The sequence below is a fragment of the Dermacentor andersoni genome, chromosome 7 (genome assembly GCF_023375885.2).
Source record: "Dermacentor andersoni chromosome 7, qqDerAnde1_hic_scaffold, whole genome shotgun sequence".
NCBI lineage: Eukaryota > Metazoa > Arthropoda > Arachnida > Ixodida > Ixodidae > Dermacentor > Dermacentor andersoni.
In genome coordinates this window covers 163,588,192-163,609,073 of record NC_092820.1, presented here as the reverse complement: position 1 = coordinate 163,609,073, position 20,882 = coordinate 163,588,192, and the positions used below count along the sequence as shown (strand labels likewise).

The 20,882-nt window shown below is 50.0% G+C and overlaps 1 protein-coding gene and 1 long non-coding RNA gene across 2 annotated transcripts in view; one reads left to right on the top strand and one right to left on the bottom strand.

Annotated features, from left to right (window-relative positions):
• The window catches only part of LOC126533113 (inositol-trisphosphate 3-kinase B-like), a 256,065-nt gene that overhangs the window by 3,065 nt on the left and 232,118 nt on the right, over positions 1-20,882 (top strand). The window lies entirely within an intron of this gene.
• LOC129385298 (uncharacterized) overlaps positions 1-20,882 on the bottom strand; it is a 207,301-nt gene that overhangs the window by 137,516 nt on the left and 48,903 nt on the right. The window lies entirely within an intron of this gene.

Here is a 20,882-nt window from a genome sequence, read left to right as displayed (position 1 = left end):
ACAGCTGATTCGCTCTGTCCGCAAGTGCGTGGTGGTTTTTAGAAGGGGGTGCCCTTATTTCTAGCTTTGTGCGGAATTCCTCTCATTTCTCGTGTGGTTAGGTGGAATAAAAACGCAATAAACATCACGGCGCCAAGACGTGACGCGTCGGGCTGTCGACCTTTCCTCTATCTCGTGCTTAGGCGCCTTGTTGTCTCTCAAAACTTGGCGAACTTTGGTCCCTTCTGTGGCCGCACTTGGCGACACTTGGCCGTGATCTACGCCAGCGGACATAATTTTGGCGAGCGCGCACTTCTTGAAAGCCGGCCTGACAGGGGTCTGTGTCCGGCGGGGCAAGTTGGCCTTACATATTGTTAAACAGCGTGAAACCAAAGGACACAAAAGAAAGGGGGGGGGGGGGGGCGTAAGCAGTGGATTGAGTGCATCCCCCATTAATCTGCGTCCTTTGTCTAGTTTCGTGCTAACAAAATGACAGGGGTTGCGCTGGCTGTTCTACGTGCTCAGGTTGCATAGTCGCGAACGTCATAGATCCGAATACTCGCATTATATTCGCAGCCTGGTTTCTTCGTGTTATAACCTATAGCTTCACTATACAAGAGTCGCGCCTGGGAAATTATTTAGGTTTCTGGATGGGCACGTTCATCAGTTTGTTTTCGTCGTTATACCGATGCACTTTTGCACGGCAGCGAGCATGACGGTGAGAAACGTAGACAAAGAGAAACGAGGCGAACTCAAAACTCGTTTACTGTGTCTCGCTCCGGTTCAAGCTCCGCTTGCATGTGTCGGTGTAAGGATGGCGCTTTTGATTCGGTTGTGGTATTTGAGGATGACTCGCAGTTCGCACTATACAAGGCAGCTGAAGCCAAGCCGTCGCTTCCTTGAGCCTTTTTCGCCAGCAGCTGCGACGTTTTGACGTCCAGGGCCGCTGTTATCTGGCTTCGTGATAATGTGCCACTGGAGTCGCGAGCTGGAGTCGCGAGCACGCGATCGTACTAAAGGACGTGTGCTCCTGCGTCACGTGTCCCTTCGCGTCACAGCGTCGTCTGCACATTTTCGAGCGCGGCCTGTAGCGTAAGATGACGCCTCCTGCATTCCAGTCATAAAGTCCCCAGAAAAAAGAAAGAACATGTTTTTTTTTTCTTTAATCTAAGGGCCCTATTGAATCATAGAGAGCCCACATACACTCTTAAAAATGTTTACGCCTTTCTGGGTTGTTTGCTTGTCCCATGGGTAACATTCCTACCGGTATGGCTTTGAAAATATGTGTATATATAGAACATCACAACGAGCTCTAACAAGGCGTGCGATGAAAAGAAGCGTAGTTGAAAACTATGTGTAATAACTCTGACAGCCTTGGGCGCACAGAAATATCCGACAGGAGAATTTGACAGCGAGAGCTTTGAATGGCTATTAAATGCACTTCTCGTGTCATCTGTGCCAGCTGTCTTGAATTTTACTTGCCAAAAATTAATTAGGCAAGCGAGATATCAAGATTGATTCCCACCAACGGTTCTATCTTACCCCTTAAACTCGAGGGTTGGCCATTTGACAACCGAACCCTCTCTATATACACCCATAAATGTGTAAAATATTTAGAGTGCGCTCTCCGTAGTAGCGCACATATGCAAGCTCCGCATATAATCATTTTGCAGCGTAGCTTTCTCCGCCTTTTACCTCCACACTGCGGTTGCTGTCTTGCACGATGGGTCGCGAACGGTCAGGGATCGAACTGTCCTCAATGGCCACGTGATAGCGGTGGTTGACTGCACGGCGGGCTGGGTTCAAGCACAGAGTTTCGTACATCACTTCGATGGGACTCTGGCGCTGGGCGTGTTCCCATATATACCGCGGGAATGATGGTCCAATTCCGACGAAGCCGCCCGATCTGCGCATGAAAGCGGTCAACGAGTCTTCATTCCGCTTTCGCGAACAGACGCAGCGGCTGGGCTGCGATTGATGTCCCGTGACTGTACTTTGCCCCTGTGGGACCCAAATGTTTTCACCATGTGTCGGTTGCGTTCGTTGTCTCCGGACATACGGATGCACCTCCCGCCTGGGTTACCACGACGTGAACAGACTATGCTCTACCGTCTGTGGCTAGGCGTTGCCTTTACTAACTCATATGCTTTCCTCATTGGAACGGCCAACAGCCCCACGTGCGACACATGTAACATCGACGAGACGCTCGCACATATTATCTGTGTCTGCCCGCGTTATAGTGCTCAGAGACAAGTGATGTGCAGAGTACTGGACCAGTTGGACAATCGTCCACTATCAGAACTAAAAGCTTTAGGTCAATGCTCCGAAAGAACATCCGCGTTGAAGGCCTTACTCGCGTTATTAAGGTTCCTGCGCTCTACGGGGCTTCACGACAGACTCTAAGGATGCCGCCCCCTACCGCTCTTTAGTGTACGCGCTTTGTTCGTGCTTGTCTCTCTTTCTTTCTATCTCCCCCTTTCCGCTCTGTTTCTCTTTTTATCCCCCTTAACCCTTCCCCCTGCGCAGGGTAGCCAACCGGAACTACCTCTGGTTAACCTCCCTGCCTTTCTCTGCATTATCTTATCTCTCTATATGGCCCAATTTTCGTTCTTGTGGCTTCGAAAGTACCCGCGTCGCTATTTATTATGCTTTACCTTTCTAAATTTCCCAGCACTTAGAGTTAGCGCAGCGAGGCAATAAACAGCGCGCGTGCATAATCACTGCCAACTGTTGCATTATAATACAACACTTCGTTAAAAAAGAAATGATGCACTCTCAGTCACAAAGCCGCGTTTGAAGTCAAACAGCCGAAATTTGCGGACAAACCCATGCACTCGCACATCATTCCCGCGCTGGCTGGACTACCGTATAGTCGCCGTGTCCGCAGACAATGTCGACAGAGCTTGCGCTGGTTAATTTTTGCGGGAAACCCTATGGGAGTTCAACGGGGTAGTGGTTCTGAACGCACGGTTTAGAACGCGAGCGCGCGCTGGCCCGTAAACTCCCAAGTGGAGCAACGTGGCGACGACCAGCACCGCGAGCAACGCGGTCCACATTTCGGCAAGAAAGGTGAACCGGAGCAGCGTCGATACGCAGTGAATTGAAATATGAAGCACGAGGTTTCACGTGTGCCATAAACCCCGACACGACTCCGAAGCACGCCGTTGCAGGGGGGACTCCAGATTAATTTCGACCACCCGGGAGTCTTTAACACGAACCTATATAAATCTAGGTATATGCTGGAGCGCTTTTCGCATGTCGTCTCCGTCGAAACGCGATCGCCGCGTCCGGGACCGAACCCGCGACCTCGATCTCGCAGCATCGCAACGCCATAGCACCTCCTGGACGAGCGCGGCGGGTGACAGGCAGCGAAGAATTGCTTGGATCCCGACTACGCATGCATGCTCGCTACACGCGCAGCCCGCCTGTCGATACGCGTGTGACGCGACAGCCGCGTAGAGGAAGCGCGTCGTTTGCGGCTGCAAGCAAGTGCATACTTTGGGAAACACTTGGCGCAGTAAGCAGTTCGGTTCGTCGTTCAAGTGTGTGCGAGAGAGAGAGAGAGTAAAACATCTTTATTGATATTTGAACGGCAGTGTGGGAGGAACCCTCAGTCCAGGGTCCCTAAGATGATTCCGGCGATGTTTCGAGCTCGTGGTTAGCGCCGTTGGAGCGCCGCACGTTTACGTCGAGCCGAGTGTCTCCCGCGGTGAAGAAAACGTGTCTGCGACTTCGTGCTGGAGGTCCATACTTGTAAGTGGTCGCTGAACAAGAACAGCGTTTCCCCCGCGCAGACAACGGTGATAGCCTCGGTCAAACCGATTCCCGCAGTGCGTGGGGTCCGCATTTCTCTCTTTAACAAGCACGTGTGGCAGACAACTCAATTCGACATTTTCGTGTGGATTTCTTGAATCACGCGTGCCGTCAATGCAGATGGGGACATAATATTTTCGCGACGAATTGCAACGTTCAGTTAGCTCATTAACAATGTTCCAACGAAATTTATTTTAAATTGTTCGCTCAAGTCGGAGTAACGACTGTGAGACGCTGTGCATCGCTGACAATTCTGTCGCTGCACAGCACCTATAATCCTTTGTTGCTCCTGACTAAGTTGTTTCCTTTCTCTTGGTACCCCGTTCTTACCTATGGACAGCCGCTTACCTGATACATAATACATGGCCAACCCAGCTCGACTAGGTACTAGCGCGTATATCCATAATTTACTGAATCTGTTTACGACCGACGTCGAGGAAAGCTCCCGACAAATCGTATGTAATGTAGAAAAGAATGTGCACAAATAATCGACGATGATTGTCAACGTAAGCGAATAGCCGAACACTTCTAGACAACATTCGCTTTATTCAAAGAATGGGGCGCTTGACGAAAATATATTCGTTTGCAGTGAGAACGTTTAGTTAGGCGGCGTTCGTTGTTTATTTGCTTAATTCCGCAGAGAACGGAGTAGCTAACCAGCACACCTGTAGCGGTAGCGCAGGTGGACGGCTCGTGCGAATATATCTACGACAGTTCACGTTCGACAACGAACGTGCCCATTTGCGTTGGCGCATTTGTTCCGCCCACCGACCACCAAACCGCCGGCCACCGCCGAACTCTATACCGACCACGATAACGGGCGGAGAAGAGCCAAAGAAAGCCATGACGCATCACTATTCAGATCCGATGTACTTGACCAAAGAGGGACGGGGTGCAGGCGAACGTTCGCCTCGCGTCTTTTTACGCCAGGTATCATCCTGCTATACACTGAAATTTCGGGGACGGGGGGACAGCTAGGGGCAGGTGCCCGGTGCAACAAACACCTCTCTCTCTCTCCTCCCCATCTTTCGTCCCCCCATCCCGCTCCCATGTGTAGGGTAGCAAACCGGTTGAGCTAAACTGTTTAACCTCCCTGCCTTCCCTTCTCCGCTTCTTCCTTACCTCCTCCCCCCATCCCCTCCGCTCCCGGTTTGCGCCCCCGGACGTGGACATATAACAAGAGTGCGCAGGGTGCCCAGACCGCGCCCCGCGCGCGTGACCTGGCGTGACGGGGCCCGTGCAGATAGATCTGCATGTGCTCGTGTCGGGCAATGAAGCGCGTGCTCGTGGCTTCACGCGCCGCGCGTCACGACGTTCAATGGCGCGCGTCAGAATGCCAGTACGGGTCGTCGCGTGCGTCGCACAGCAGGGGTGCGGAGGGGGGAGGGGAGGGGGAGGGGACACGCATTGTCTCCCGCCGTGCGTGCGGTCGTGCGCGCGCATACGCGGAAGAAGAACAGCCGCCCACCGGCGCTTGTCGCCCGCACACGAGAGGCTTCAATCACCCGCTCAATGTCGTTCGTCGCCGTAATACACTGCACGCCGCTAAACTCGGGGGGCACTTGCGTAACGCGTGCATCCGCGGCACCCCGTGGTGAGGCTCGCCTTATTTGCGCGACTCGGCTGCAGTTAGTTTGTTGCTGCTTCGTTTTCCTCTTTTCGCGTGTTTGTTTTGTTTTTTGTTTTCCTTTTCTTGTGCGCACTTGGCAGAAGTTCTGCACTCGTGGAGAGTGCGTGGATGATCGTTATTCGTTATCCTTATTGCGCGAACTGGCCCGAGAGCTTTGTCGAACACTGTTACAACTCCATTGATTGGCCCGAGCCGAGGGTGGCCTTTCGTTCCAACTCGGCCGACGACAGCGCGGACTTAAGGCTAGGAAGGAGCGCTTGAAATTTAAATATCGTCCGATCTCCTGGCGAACTAAGATCGGATGCGGTCGTTTTAGTCAGAACTTTTGATATTACCATCTTGTTCAGAGGGGGCGTGCGTTGTGGATGACCGCCGGCGTGTCAGTGTTGTTCTCTCGCTTTAGATGCCCCCCCCCCCTCATTCCCCTGCTTTGGGTCGCTCTGTTATTTTTAAACGGCGCATCTTGATCTGAGTCCAATTCGGTTGCCTCAAAAGTCGCTGTTTTACTCTGGAGATTGAGACGCATATAGAATGAGCTGGCTTTTCACGAGCGAAAATCGAGGGCGAGATTGGCGTATGTATATGTACGTATATGTGCATTGGGTGTATTGGAGGAAGTCCAACAGCGATCTACGGTGCGGACCATATATAACCGCATGTGGTAGTCACGTGGGCGGCTTAGGCGTATACCGCCAAGCAGAGGCGATTTTCCCTGCATACTGGACGGCAGTCGGTGCCATTTGGTTGTTACGTATGTTCAACTCGTAGGCCGCGCTGTTTTGGAACTCCTAACAGCACGAGGAAAAAACGAAAACCTGCTTTCCCTCTTCGCGTTTCGCATTTCAAAACAGCGCGTCTAACGCTCAATAGCGATTGCCATGCTCGCGTGTGTAGGCGGCTTTATTGCACAATCGCGCGGTCGCTGCACTCACCGCGACGCCACAGCTGGCAAGGTCGCCGAAGACGGTTTTTCGCGTAGAACCACGTTTCGGTGATGCGTATGTGCGCACGCGCTGTGCACGAACGCTGTGCGTGCTCCGAAGCACAGCTGATGGCACGGCACGGAACGCCTTGTGTTGCTTGCCAGGGACTGCAGCCTCTGAGACTCGCGCACGGCTCAGGGTCAGGCGTGCCGAGTATATACAGGAGGCCACGCAGTGAAGGCAACATGCAAATCTCCAATGGCTGCAGTTCATGGTAGAGTTGAAGAACTTCTGTCGCTGGAACTGACGGTGCATAGGCGTCAGGATTGCACCATCCAATGTCGGCCTCATATTCACTCGTATGTATCTCCCTTAATTGTACCGTGATTCACAGCATGAGTGTATATGCATACGTTTCTGAGCAGTATTCTGTGAAAGTAATGACAGAGAAACGATTAAAAGGAAAGAGACGAATCGCCCAGACGGGAATATCTGGTTTGCTACCCTGCACCAGTGGCCTAACCAGAGGGTGGGGGGGGGAGGAGATAACCAAGCTTCAGCCCCCCCCCCCTCGCAAAATTTTTCCGGCCGACGCTTCGCTCCCTTTTGTGCCTGGCATGTCGCCAATGAACGAAGGCGCATATCCTTCGAACGCCCGCCTCAGACATATACACGATGGCACAGGCCTTCAGGCACACCAAGTTCCTGCCAAGGTAATAGTTGTATTATTAAGGACCCAGCGTGCGAAACTTAACAGAGAATAATGAGACCTTAACCCCTAGCCCCCCCCCCCCCCCTCCCTGAAAAAAAATTAAAAATCCTGGCTACGCGCCTGCCTTGCACTGAGGGAAGGGGGACGATAACAAATTAACGATAAGTAACGATAACAAGCAGAAAGAAAGTGGGGGTGGGGGTGGGGGGGAAGCACATGATCGGGGCGCGCAACGCGAGTACGAAATAGAAAAAAAAATAACACTGAAGTGTTGCTGTAGTTCGTACAGGCCAGCAGTTTAAAGCGCGCCATCTTCTGCGTTTAGTAGCTCTTGGGATGGCTACCTCATTTCCACGAAATGATGGAAGCTGGTGGAACACTCCTTTACTCGATAAATGGAAGCACTGCACTTAGTGTGTCTCTGTGGCAGCAGCGTTTGCACATCGCAGTAACATCGAAGGCGTATAAGAGTCTTAACGATCAGTAGTAAACGAATAAGCAATTATCTTGTTTTTCTGGCAGATTCGCGATGTTCCCTAATGAAATCGTAAATGAGAAGCCACCTTCCAGGTTTCCGACAGGGAACGGAGCGAGATCGCAAAAGCTGAAGCGGACATTCAAGGTTTGTGCGAGTCGCCTGCTCTTTCTTCGCTATATAGTCCAGACGGTGCTGCCCCATGCTTCTAGACAATGCACAGGGCGAAATCGCCAAGTTGAAGCAAAAAAAGAAGAAAAGGAAAGCTATTCGAGTGTACACTTCTCGAATCATCGCCGTCCTCCGTTATTGCGCGACGTCACTGCGCAATGCTGCTCTCCCAGACGTCGCTTCAGTGTAGGTGTGTGTAGTACACGAAGGCTGACACTGCTTCGCGTCATCCCTCCGTGCGTCATCGAGACTGTCTTGTCGGCAACTTGATCCGTTCTTGTACAACCGCAGAACACACGCTGGGTGCTGTTCTGCAGACACTGTGAAGTGCCGCCGTATCGTCCATTTCGCGATCTTGTCACTTCTGACTGGTTCGCAAATCTGCCGCAGCCTTTCTGATCGGCTCGAAACGCCAGCGTGGCGAAATTTGGCAATGCACAGAATAAAGCCGAAAGCATCTACAACGAAATGACCTCTGAACCGAAGGACGTCCCGGCCGAAATCATATCTGTCGTGTGTACTGTGAATGCCTATGCAGCGAATTTTTCTGTACAACAAAGAACTATAGTCGTCCCCGCGGGCGCTGATTTGTTGCTTTAAGCCCTTTTCTCATGGTGCGAATTAGACTGCGGTTCCGCACCTGCAAATTTGCAGTCGCGGCACATGGGCCTTCGGACCCTTCGTGCGTGCGATTTTTCGACGTTCGGAGCGCTGACCTTCTCTGCGAAAACGCACATGCGGCAAGGACGGGGACCCAGTCACAACGTGGATCGTAGACACGTGCGTCACTGTGGCCTTCCTACTTAATTTTTGTTTTGATTAAGTAACGCACTCAAACACAAAGAACTTTCGCGAAAACAGTTTGTAAGTTGCTTTACTTTGTTCTTACCGATACGAACTGACGCCAGGAACTGACGCCATTCAGTCCTCCGATAGGTGCGCGCGCAAATGCAAAAACCTCAGCTGCCGCGCTCGGTGCCCGTGAAACGGCTACGCGTAGTTCGCAGTTGCGGAAATCGTAGTTGCGAAAGTCGCAGTGTAAAATCGCACCATGTGAAACAGGCTTTACAGCAAACGCACGTAGCGGCGCCGCTACTTCTTCCGTATAACCACCACAAAGCGGCGATGCACATGGATGGATGGATGGATGGATGGATGGATGGATGGATGGATGGATGGATGGATGGACGGACGGACGGACGGACGGACGGACGGACGGACGGACGGACGGACGGACGGAGAGAGAGAGAGAGAGATTCTTGATTGGGGGGCTGAAAGGTGGGGCTAAGTGCAGCGCGGTAACTATCTCTCAATAGAGTACATCTCAACCGCACTGCGCTGCCCCGGATGAAGAACACCGCAGCCGAGGCTGTGCCAAGGGGGAGAGGGGCACGTGTTTGGGAAGCTCGCCCCCGAAGGACGTCGTCACTCTCGCGACGGCCGAATAACAATGAAGGGAAACCCTCTCCCTCCCCTCATCGCTCGTGCCGCTGCACCGGGAATATATATATATTGTACGCGTCGCGCTGCAGTGCGTGTTGCGCCATTCCTTCCACGGCTGCGCAAGCAGCGGCTGCAGGCGAGGAACTCTCGAAGTCGTCGCCCCTACATAGTGCGCGCCTGAAATCCCACTACGGACGTCAACGGTTCAGCAGTTGGAGATAACGCTCGGAGTCGTTTGATCGTTCCAGCTCGCTTTTATGGCTTTCTTTCCTTTTTTATTCTTTTTTTATTTTCTCGTTCTTCTTTCGCTAAACGGAATCTGGACGTGGTAACCATGTTTGATCGAGGATACTTGTTCTTGAGAGGGAACTCTATCTTGCGCGTTATAATATACAGAAAGTATCAATTCTCTCTCTCTTTCTTTCTCTCTCTTATCGCCAAAAGGGAGCTGCCCAGCTGTAGTCGGCAAAAATGCGTGCCGCATAAGGCTCGATAAAGTGTGACCCAGATAGGGGCAATGAATGCCGTGATGGCCAGCACTGATGCTCGGAACTACACCGCGAAAAAACTACACCGGACGAAAAGAAGACAAGGCGGGCGTAGAACGCTGAACGCACCTTCTTTTCGCTAAGTCAAGCGCTGAACGCGTCGTGACCATTTTTCGTCCGGTGCAGTTCTCGCGATTGCCAACACGTCCAGCATACGGTGTTTTTCAAGCAATAATCAGTGACGCCTTGAGAGAGAGAGAGAGAGAGAGACTTCAACGCAGCAGGACCAAACACGACATGAGTGTTCGACAAGACACAAGAGAACGCGGCAATCACTATACAGGATCCATCGAAACAAACACGATAGGGTCTGATTGTGCTGAAGACCTTTCTTTACAGTAATCAAATATCAAAAAAAACGAGGCCCTCTTGAATATTTCAAATTCAGGGGATGGATAGGCAAATGTACAGGGTCGCGGAGCACCGTAATATATTTGGCCATCGAGAAATAGTATACGCGAGAATCGAAACCGGCAAATTCGTTTTCGTAAAACGTGGTCCTGTCGTAACAGAACTTTGCATTTAAGAAATGCTGCTAATGTGCATTGCGATTAGACGTTGACGTGTTGCGGATATATATCGCGCTATCTGGCTGTGCTTGATTTGCGCACGTAATGCTTTATTCCTCCGGTATGTTTTACCTAGATAAGGCACGGTTGATTTCGTTACTTTCTGCACATTTCCTATAGCCGTTGGTCTTCATTTTATGAACTTCAAGTATTCCGGCAGCTTTTCTTTTTAACTGCTGACAGAATAAACTGTTCACAGCAATATAGGACCGGAAATTAAATATGCTGTTCTCGTCAATCTCCAAACCTTTCTTGTACGTGCGTGTGCGTGCGTGCGTGCGTGATTATGCGCGTGCGTTTTCCTCCCGCAGATATATGTGCGCAAAACGGGCGCGGCAATTTCCCCAGCGAGGGAGCGCTTCTATGATAGCATTCGGCGCGTGTGTTCGAAGGGGGAAGTATATAGGGTTCTCGGTATAAACGCTTCGCCTTCATTCTCTCCGGCGCTTTTATTCTTTGTGTCTTTCTCGAAACGCGCGCTCACTTCGGAGCCTTATACAGACGGTGTGTGTTCGGCACACGGTGGTGGTGTTCGCTTACAGCAGGATGTCTCGAATCGCCCATTTATTCGGCGAGCGAAACGGGCCGCTTTTCTCGATTTGGGTCACGACGAGGAAACGCGGCGCGCCGACCGTCAGGGGCAGCTGCGGAGAGGAGGAGGAGGAGGAGCCGACGAAGTCGTCGCACCGCGAGACCTTCGTTTACGTACGTACGTACGGTACGTGCGAGAAGCGACGCGTCAACGATCGCGCGATTGACGACGCTCGAACTTTCGCTAATCCGTGCCGCGCCTGCTGTACGCGTGCCTGCCTCCCCTAAAGTGCACCGAAACGACGCCCCCGCGCAGCTATATGGCAGCTGGCCGTTGCCGCGAGGAAAACAAACGCGTCGCTCGCGGCCGAAGAAATTGCGAGAGAGGAACGTCTTCTGAGAAGCTTTGTGTGTTATACTTACTTTTGGGAAGCCGGATTGTCGGTGAACATCCTTTGAATACAGCAGCACAGGCTCTCTCTTTCGTTCGGGACGTAGCTCGCGCCATGGAGAGAGAGAGAGAGAGAGAGAGAGAGAGAGAGAGAGAGAGAGAGAGAGAGAGAGAGAGAGAGAGAGAGGTTAACCAGAGATTTCCAGTAGATTTCCAGAGATAACAAGTATTTACACTAGCCTCAACTTCTGCGGTGACCTTGTTCGGTTCAGAAATCAAACAGTTCTTTTCATTTTTTTTTTTTATTAATAAAACCGTTGCTGAGACACGTGTTGGTTCCACTTGGAAGACGAATCTGGCAGAAGGTGGTGCTCGAACTGGTTGGAAACCAAAACACACGTGATTGAATTGACATGGCCCGCGCTGCATCCCTTTACATATATCCTGGCATTCGCTTGCACCGCCGTTTATAATGTCTTACCTGGCAGGGCTGAGCGTACAGCTATGGAAGCCGCGAGCGCAAGAGAAGGATGTCTGTCCGTGCAGTGCCCTTGTGATGAAATCGCGCGACATTGGCGTCCAAACACACCGGCAAGTTCGCAAGCTCTCGTGGGAATCGCTGATTAAGTCAACAGCCCGTGGAAGCTGCGGTGACTGCAAAACTGCACGGTGACGAGATGAAGCCCGTCAACGTAACCGTCGTGCGCGCCTATAGGCTGCCCCCGTATATGTGCACGTGTCGAAACTAGTTGCGTGCAGTGCGAGTCGTCGACGGGCGTTGCTGTCCGTTGCATTGACAGGCTTCGAGGAGATAGACGAAGTTGCTGAGTGGCGAGGAACGTCACTTTTGATGTCGCAGTTTCTGTACGATGTCTTCCTTGTTCACGGCTTTTCTCTCTTTTTTGTTCTTTTTCTCGCATACTGCTGGATTATTTTGCAGCCTCAAGGCAGGCTCTTTGACAGCGTGCCGATGTGAAGCCTGTTCGATCGCGCTTTCGTTGTGCCCGGCTGCATTACAAATAAACCAACCGAGATGTGGGGGGATAAAGACGTCAAAACACTGCGCCGTCGCCCATCTTTCGTACGGGAATTGCACTTCTCCGTCACCTTGTCCGATTCCGCCACGTTAACGACGTTTTCAGCCAACCAGAAACGGCGTAGCCGTCCTGCTAACCAATGAGAGATTACAATATGACGCATTTTTAAGATTATCCGGAACTCGATAGTGGCCACAATAACAACCACGCTCCCTTCAAGTATAGTTTATCCATTGAAGCTGGCCACGAGCGACTTCTGGACAGTCCGTCAAAATGCCGTTGCATGCACCAAGTGCAAAAGGAACGCGAGTAACAGGATAGCGAGTATTTTACGGTTGCTCCTGAACACATACACTTATCCACTGATGAAGGCGGTGGCTGCTTTACGAAAATTCACGCGACGGTTCGGCTATTGAGCCGCTACTTTGCGACAGGCGAGCGTATTGTGCTCCATTTCTTGAAATCATTCATTTCCTCTTGCAGTTTCCTTGCCGTGCGCTCCCAGACCTTTCGACGCATTTAAACGATATTTGTGCTACAGCTCGTCGCGTAAGCTCTGCAGCATGTACTGCGTCTCACGTGTAAGCAGAAGATGCCGTGTTGATTCATTTATTTTCGTACAGACGTAGTGCAATTTCCTTTCGCCCATTATATTTCCTTTAGGCGCACGAAAGATACTCGATCCACAGCTGGCAAGCTAACCGTACCTTATTTGTTTTTGTTTATAAATTAATGTTTCTGTTTCTTCCCTTCTCTCTCGGGCGTGCTTAAGATCAAGAAAAATTCAATGATTGCTGCGCATTCGCACCTCTCTAAATAACACTGCATACAGGGGCCTAATTTCCCTCACAGATGACAACTCTGTGGACAATCACCCTCTTTTAGTTTTCCCACCGCTGTGCTTTCATACTGCGTACGTTCCAATCTGTTTTAACGCACGTCGCTAATGATGGACTATCACCTGCTTGGCTTGCGGTGTACGACACTTGACTAATATTTGTATACCCCAGTGGTCGTGCGTCTCGACGCGATCGAGCTACATCGCGCTTTTCTCGCTTTTCTAAATGTAACTGACTTAGGTACGCGTTTGTCGCCCTAACTTTTCTGTTTTCGATGGACGGGACCATAAGACACTATTTCTTCTATTTCGACATTCTATAGTGGCGCGACCTGCCGGGACCGGCCCTATAGCGTGTGCGACCTGCACTGTGCGTGTCCTGCCGAATTCTTTGAGACTCGTCATCTTGCTCTTTCTACGTCATCTTGGTCTTTCTATATGTCTCTGCCTCCTCCTTTCTGGAGAGTATAGGCAGGCGTCGTGCCCCTTCCAGTGGCAGTTGCCAGCCTGCTCCTCGCTTTCCCTTTCCTGTCAAATGTATATATATTTTCAAAACTACTACTACTACTACTACTACTACTACTACTACTACTACTACTACTACTACTACTACTGCTACTACTACTACTACTACTACTACTAATAATAATAATTATAATAATAATAATAATAATGCGAGACAGCTGTTAAACCTCGACGGTTTATTTTGCAGGTCGCGCGCTGAAGACGATGACGCTGGCCATGATGATGAATATATACAGGTGAAGAAGATGAGGGAGTAACATAATGCTCGCAATAATAATAACCTCTTTTTTTTTTTTCTCGAATGGACGCGCAGTCGAGAAATCCCGTGACCGCTCCTTTCTCCAGGAACAGTCGCCCGGAATAGGCGTCGACGCTGAACAATCCGCGCGTATAACTCGTCTCGGAAAGTATACGTGCGTCAACAGCGGGCCCCTCCAAGCCGTCCAAGTGCCCCCCCCCCCCCCCCCCCCCCCATAGAATTGCCGCGACGTCGTCCGCACGGCACAGCAAACAGGACGCGCCGTCGTCCTCGTCGTAAAGAAAGCCCGTCGCCGCCATTCACCACGATCCGCGTGTCCCCTTTCGCGAGCGATAGCCTTCGTCTTTATCAAAGCTGCGCTCTCGAAGGCGGACGCGTAGCGCTGGCCGCGGTCCAGCCAGTTGTTTATTGGCACCACCACTATATATACATTCTCCTCGCTCTCTTATTCCTGGCTGCGGTGCGACCCTTATCTTGCATCCCCTTTCCGAGTACCGTGTTTGCCCCCTCCCCTCAATTCTAAGCAACTTTCCTCACATTCTCGTGGGCGTAGAAAACATAAAGCTCGAGAAATCACCAATTTTGCCTCCAAACACACATAAGCGCGCTCCTCCTGTAAAGCGCGGATAAGTTTCATCGCTCTCTCTCTTTCTCTTTGACGATACTAATGGCGAAAACAAAGCAGGTGCCTTTAATCGAGTAAACACGGCTTAAGAGCCTGTATTAGGTATGACACGTTAACAGGCAGCCAATACCCGAAGTCTACGCCGTGCATTAGATTCTGGAGCCTCTGGGACGTATATCGCTACCTCAGTGGCCCCAATATAGTCTCCTTCGCCCTGTATACTGGTTATGTCTTCTTTAGTTGCGCGTAGGATAGCAAACCGCACGCGCCTCTGGTTGACCTCCGTACCTTTCCTTCCTTCTTTTCTCCTCCTTCACCTCCTGGAATGCCTTAGCCATAGCAAGCTCTTCCTTTTAAGAAGACTTAGCTATTATCAAGTCAGGTATGTTGCTCGAACTAGTAGCGTCTTATTATTATTATTATTATTATTATTATTATTATTATTATTATTATTGTTGTTGTTGTTGTTGTTGTTGTTGTTGTTGTTGCCGCCAGTCAAGGCAACAGACTGCGCAGAGTTGAGGACACGAGAGAACTGAGCATCAATAAGTGCGGAGCATGGAAGTGTGTGCGCATATCGTTGGCCAAATGAACTACGTCACGGGATGCATCTTCCCCGATGGTGGTACCAAGCATGTAGGAATGGAAGAGCCTCCCATTCCTCTTTTCCTTCCATCCCTGCTTCCTTCCTTCCTTCCTTCCTTCCTTCCTTCCTTTCTTTCTTTCTTTCTTTCTTTCTTTTATTACAATTCTTTTTTTTTCCGCACGCTCTCAAAGAACAAGTGTACGAGGCGAGACGCTCGTTGATTCTTCTGTGCGTCTTGCAGGCTTGCTTGCAGCGTACATCGGTACACGTTTATGGGTTCGAGGGCGTGTCCTTTACTTTTTTTTTTTTTTTATTATCATCATCATTCAGCGATACTTTCTCATTTGAGCCAACGAACCAATCAGCTCGCGACCCGCAGGCGAGATGGCGTAGTTCGGAAGCAACGAAATGTCAATAAGGCAAGGCTGTTGGCTGCAATCAGGTGCGAAGTCGAGCGCATGGAGTGTGGAAAAGTTCGACGAACGTATACTACGCTGCAGGTGCCGCCGTTATCGCTTTTCCGGGTCGTTCGCCGCGGAGTGCACACAAGCACTCGCTCGAGTTGTTTTCGGTTCCTTCCTTGCGCCGCGCGCTGTGTGGAAGTGCTTCTTCGCTGTCAAAGATGTTTCGTGTTTCTGAGTCGTCCCGCATTCCTCGGTTGTTCACAATTGAGGGCGTGTCAGCCGCTCTGTGGGTGCGAACGACGATCACGTGTAACTTCTTTATTCGAGTTGACGCCTGGATACGGTTCAGTTGGAGACAGCTCACTTTGGACCAGCGCGCTGGGAAGAATAAACACACACAAAAAAAGGACGATGGAATGATATAGAGGGCGCTGTCTGTGTATAGACAGCGCCCCGTATCATTCCCTCGTTTTGTGCGCGCTTCGGCGATAAAAGTTTAGCACGCGTATACGCACGATGAACTTTTATCGCCGAAGCGCGAAGCAATTACCCACACTCCAAACGCGACGTGCGGCTACCCGTTCCTTTTCTTGTGCACGCTTTCTCGGTGTGCGAACGTGCGTGTGCGCGCACGAGACACGCGCTGCCGCGATCACCCGCGAGGATGTGCGGCCATTTGTCAATATGTACCTATATTCTTTACCTGCAGCGATCGAGTTTTGCCGATAGCGTTATAATCCGTCTTGGGAAACGAAGAAGGCGGCAATTAAAAACGCGAGATGGTCGCTATAGCCTCTCATAGCAGCCGCGCAGCTTCTCCTAATGCTGTCCGTTGTCTTGAAAGGTAGCGCGTTTGTGCAGTAAATAATGAAATATGCGAGGGGCCAGGATAAGCGACGCGGGAAGAAAAAAAAAGAAACGTAAAAAGAAAACACTGAAAATATGACCGAGCAGCGAAGGGGGGGTGGGGGAGAAGAGTAGCGAGCGGGGAAGAAAAAAACGACTTGCGACTGAGAGAGCCTTCTTTGCATCATCCGTATAGTCCGGCGTGCGTAATAATAAGGCGGGAAAATTCTCGGGCTTAATTTCTTGACGCGGGGTTTTTCTCTCTCTTTTCTTTTCCGCCCGACCTGGCGTCACGCGGAAGGCGGGGGCATACGTAAGGGGGTTAGGAGCGATGGATGGGTTTCTAGACCTTGCAGCAGCCTTATGCAGCTGTAGAACAGGCAAGTTATATGCATACGCTGGGCATGCAAGTTGAATGGTTGAATGGTGTATATCAGGCGCATACCCAGTGAGGTGGGGGGGGGGGGGGGGGGGCGGAACTAAGCGGCATAACCCCACCCCTCCGCCCGCGCACGCCCGACCACTCCTCACACGCATTCCTAAAGCACCGCCAAATCAATCTTCAGACTCGACAGCTATTCGGCGGTTAACATTTCGCTGCCTTTTATCTCCTTTTGGATGGCGGTAGTTATCGGCATCTCTCGTGGTGCGAAGGCCCGTTTTCTCACCGATTCGGTGCCTGCGCAAATCACTAGAGATGCGTTCAGTTGTCACCATCTGTTGCAACGGTCACACGCATCACTGTTGCTTCGTTAGTTCAACCTTCTTTGTCTAGAGGGATCCAGGGACCAGGAAAGGGATTCAGGTCGTGGTGACCTGGTCTGTAGGCGGCCGGAGAAAACGCCAGCTGTGTTTAACTTCTCTTTTTGCTTCATTATCTCCTCGAGTGACGACTCGCCGCGACGCTGGCAGATCCTCGGAACCACATACCCGTGACATGAGTTGGATAAGGTGGAAAATAATATAATCCGAAACAACGTCCATCATCGAACCCTGCATATATAACCGTTTAAGCCCATAAACAATATGTACGTCAGCCGTTACCTCGTGTCGTTCTTCCCTAATTGTACAGCACTTTTCGTGCAGAATTGGCAGCTGGAAACAAGAGTAGCAACGAGTTGAGAAATTAAGCGATCTACAAGGGAGAGAGCCGAGGTAACTCCGAAGCAGGAAGGAAAAGCGAAAATTAACAAATTCAGCCGTCGTTTGTGAACATATTTATGAATCAACATCTTTTTATTTAAGAAGGAAGCAGTGAAAACGCCGCCGGAAGTGGAGAACGATTCCGTGTTTTGAATGACGCTTTTATAGTTATCAGTCGAGCAGTCTGAAGTAGCCACTTCTCTGCCAGCTATGCTTACGTGGGAGTTTCTATGACCTTCCGCGGTGGGTGCAGTACGTCTAGAACCGCAGCGTCCTGAGCTCTATACGGTTGTACGGAACTGGCGGCCACGCATCGTTACGCAACTTCACAAATAACAATAGGAGTCGGTTTTGGCACTTCACTTGGTAGAGCAGTAAACGAGAGATCCAAAAGAACTGTGATCGTTCCGCAAATATATATTCCTCTATAATTTTTCCGGACCTAATTAAAAGAAACGCTACTAAAAATCTTTATTTTACACTTTCGCTCGATCACAAGCTTGTTCTTGGCAGTGTTCTTCTTGCTGTTCTTTCCTGCGCGTGTCCATTTGATGCGGTTCCTTGTTTGTCAAGTAAAGGCGAGGTGTATCTCACAGGGCGTATACCTGTGAGGTACACCTTATTTCATTTCTCTTTTACGGGTTTACGCGTCTTTATGGCGAAAGGTGGGCATTGTTCACATTTATACTAGTAAAGGTAACCACCGCATCCTCATTTGCATGGAAAAGTTACCTTGGATTGTAAAGGTAACCCTATATAGGTATACTAGTAAATGTACCCCCCACCTTCATTTGCATTTAAAATTCACTTGGGTTGTAAAGGAAACCCCATATAGGTATACTAGTAAAGGTAACCCCCCCCCCCCCCACACGAAAAAAAAAATTCTGGGTACGTGCCTGGCGTATATAATCGTACTGTATATGACGCACCGACACGTACGTATACATTTGCGCGCTTCGCAGGGCTGTTTAATAACACTAGTTAAGAGGCTTAAAATTGCGCGAAATCGCTTGCACCCTCGCAGCGGCCACGAAAAAAAAAAAAAAAAAAAAGCAGAGGGCCACTTGAAGAGAAAAGCCACCTAAAAACAGCGGTACGTATACCCGGCCGGACCACAACGATGGCCGTGAACGGAAATTGCACGACGCCGACTATAATGGCGGTAAATGTATAACCACGAAAGTGGAGGCCGGCTTGCGACGACACTATACTAACGACGACACACATTTTTCGTCTTATTTTATTTTTCCCTCGTGTAGTTGTGGACTGGAACGGGCCTTGCGACATCGCTGCCATTACCAGTTCATCTGCATTCGCGGAAGAAGTGTCAGCGGCGATTATCTTCTCACCTTAACCAATATTGTTTTAACCACTGCTGTATAATCCCACCGCTTGTGTAATACCCCCTGTGTGGGGTATCTTTAAAGCAAATACAGAAACTACGAATGCAGCGTATACGCGTCGCGCATCCAGCATCGAGTCCCTGGGTGGGGACCAAGCATGTTGTGAGGACGATTGACGGCTACTGCTGAAGGATGTATGTTCTTGATAACTGCGATGAAAATGATGTCACTTTTTTTTTCCTGTTGTACAATGTTAGTATGTACACGTGCTAAAAGCCTCCTTTCTTATATTTATTTCATTTAGTTATTAATTCTACGCTTTTTGTTTGAACCTCGTTTCGAGCACATCTAGTGAAACAAAAGGCATATAGCCGGCGCCGCCTAACGGGCGCAAAAACCTCCTTGAATTCAATTAATAAAAATTGAATTTATTTATTAATTCATTCATTTACTCATCTTTTTCTACGTGAGTTAGATGAATTAGCCGGAGGGCCGTAATGCTTTCAACCTCTTCACTTGGAGACCTTACTTAAGCCTACCTCTTGCCCGTGACTAACGCAACGAAAAATCGGCTGTACGATATCAGCGGGTTGCTGCGATTACATACAGTGCCGCCGTTTTCGTTTGCCTCCGTCGTTTCCCTTTGGCGGTAACCATGCGTGCGATTGTCGCGTGCACTGCGTAGCAAAATACCGACTCGGCGTCACCTGTCACAGCCGGTATAAAAATACCGCCAGCTGCAAATTAACCTCCTGCAACGCTCTGCTTCAGCTTTGCGCAACACCACAGTGATGTGTATCTTATAGGCTTCGTGAAAAACGTGATAAATGCCGCATCAAGCGTTTCGAATGTCGTTGAACTCTTCGCGCGAAGTGTTTTTTTGTTCATGCCAACTCATTTCTGTCCGCCTTCCGGATATATATTCGTCGCATTATTATTATTATTATTTTTCGTACAAGTGGAAACAAATGAGCTGCCGGTTCTTCGGATGGGCACCGACGCTTCGTTATGGTGATTCAACTTGAGAAGCGTTCTTAAATAGTCTGTATGCACTCTGTGCTCTGTAAATATGAGCTCCTCGTGTGTATGACTTTTCTCGCTAAGCCGCTGACTGACTGCCGCTCGGATTTCGCGTAGACATATGACATCTACATAGACGCAGACAAATACGAAGTCAGTATAGCGACCCCACTCAAAACATGGCGATTCCACTGCAACGGAACGGTGGCGGCATCTGTGACGGCTACAGTGAACACGGTGCTTTCGTCATAGCAGCAACGGAAGATGGAGCCACTGTTCCGTTGAGTGTATTCGACGTGTGGCTTGATACGGTCACAGACGACATCCGCTTCGGATTTGTTGTGGGCGAAACTGGGTGAGCACTGCTCGAAAATGTGGTGCTAATAAACTAAACCCACAACAAAATACTACGTCTATATGCAAAATTTGAGCGCAAGTCAACTACATTGTAAAATCATTTACACCCTTAAACTTGGTAAAGGATGTAACTATGCACTCTTAGAAAAATTTACACCCTTTGGGGCGTATCTTGTCCCACAACAATAATCGTCATCCGTGCTGCCCGCGTTTCCTTTCTTTAACGCTGCGAGCACGGTACTTTCTAGTCACGAACGGCATGCGCCTTATCAGTGTGACGCAGCATTCTCGACAGGACCCAAGCAAGGCAGATGACGATTATTGTTGTGGGACAAATATACACCCCAAAGGGTGCAACCGTTTTAAGAGTGTGACTATAACTCGCATCCTTAGGGTGTGATTTGTATAGGTGACACCCTAAGGGTGTGAGTTATAGACACATTTAGATCCTTTTTCACTTTTAAGGGTGTATATTGTTTTACAATGTATTGGTTTAACTAGAAGAGCCGTGACATACTGCTAGTTTTCCGATGAGTGCCGAGGGCAGCATGGGATTATGGCGCTCCAACTTCACTCAAGCTGAGAGATCACATTAAACTGTCGTGAACTTCTGAATCTAACGGGCCCTTAATCAGTGAGGGAGCTGCGTTAATACTGTTAGAAACCACCACTTGTTAGTGATGAGGAGAAGGAGGGAGGAAGGATGTTGCTAGC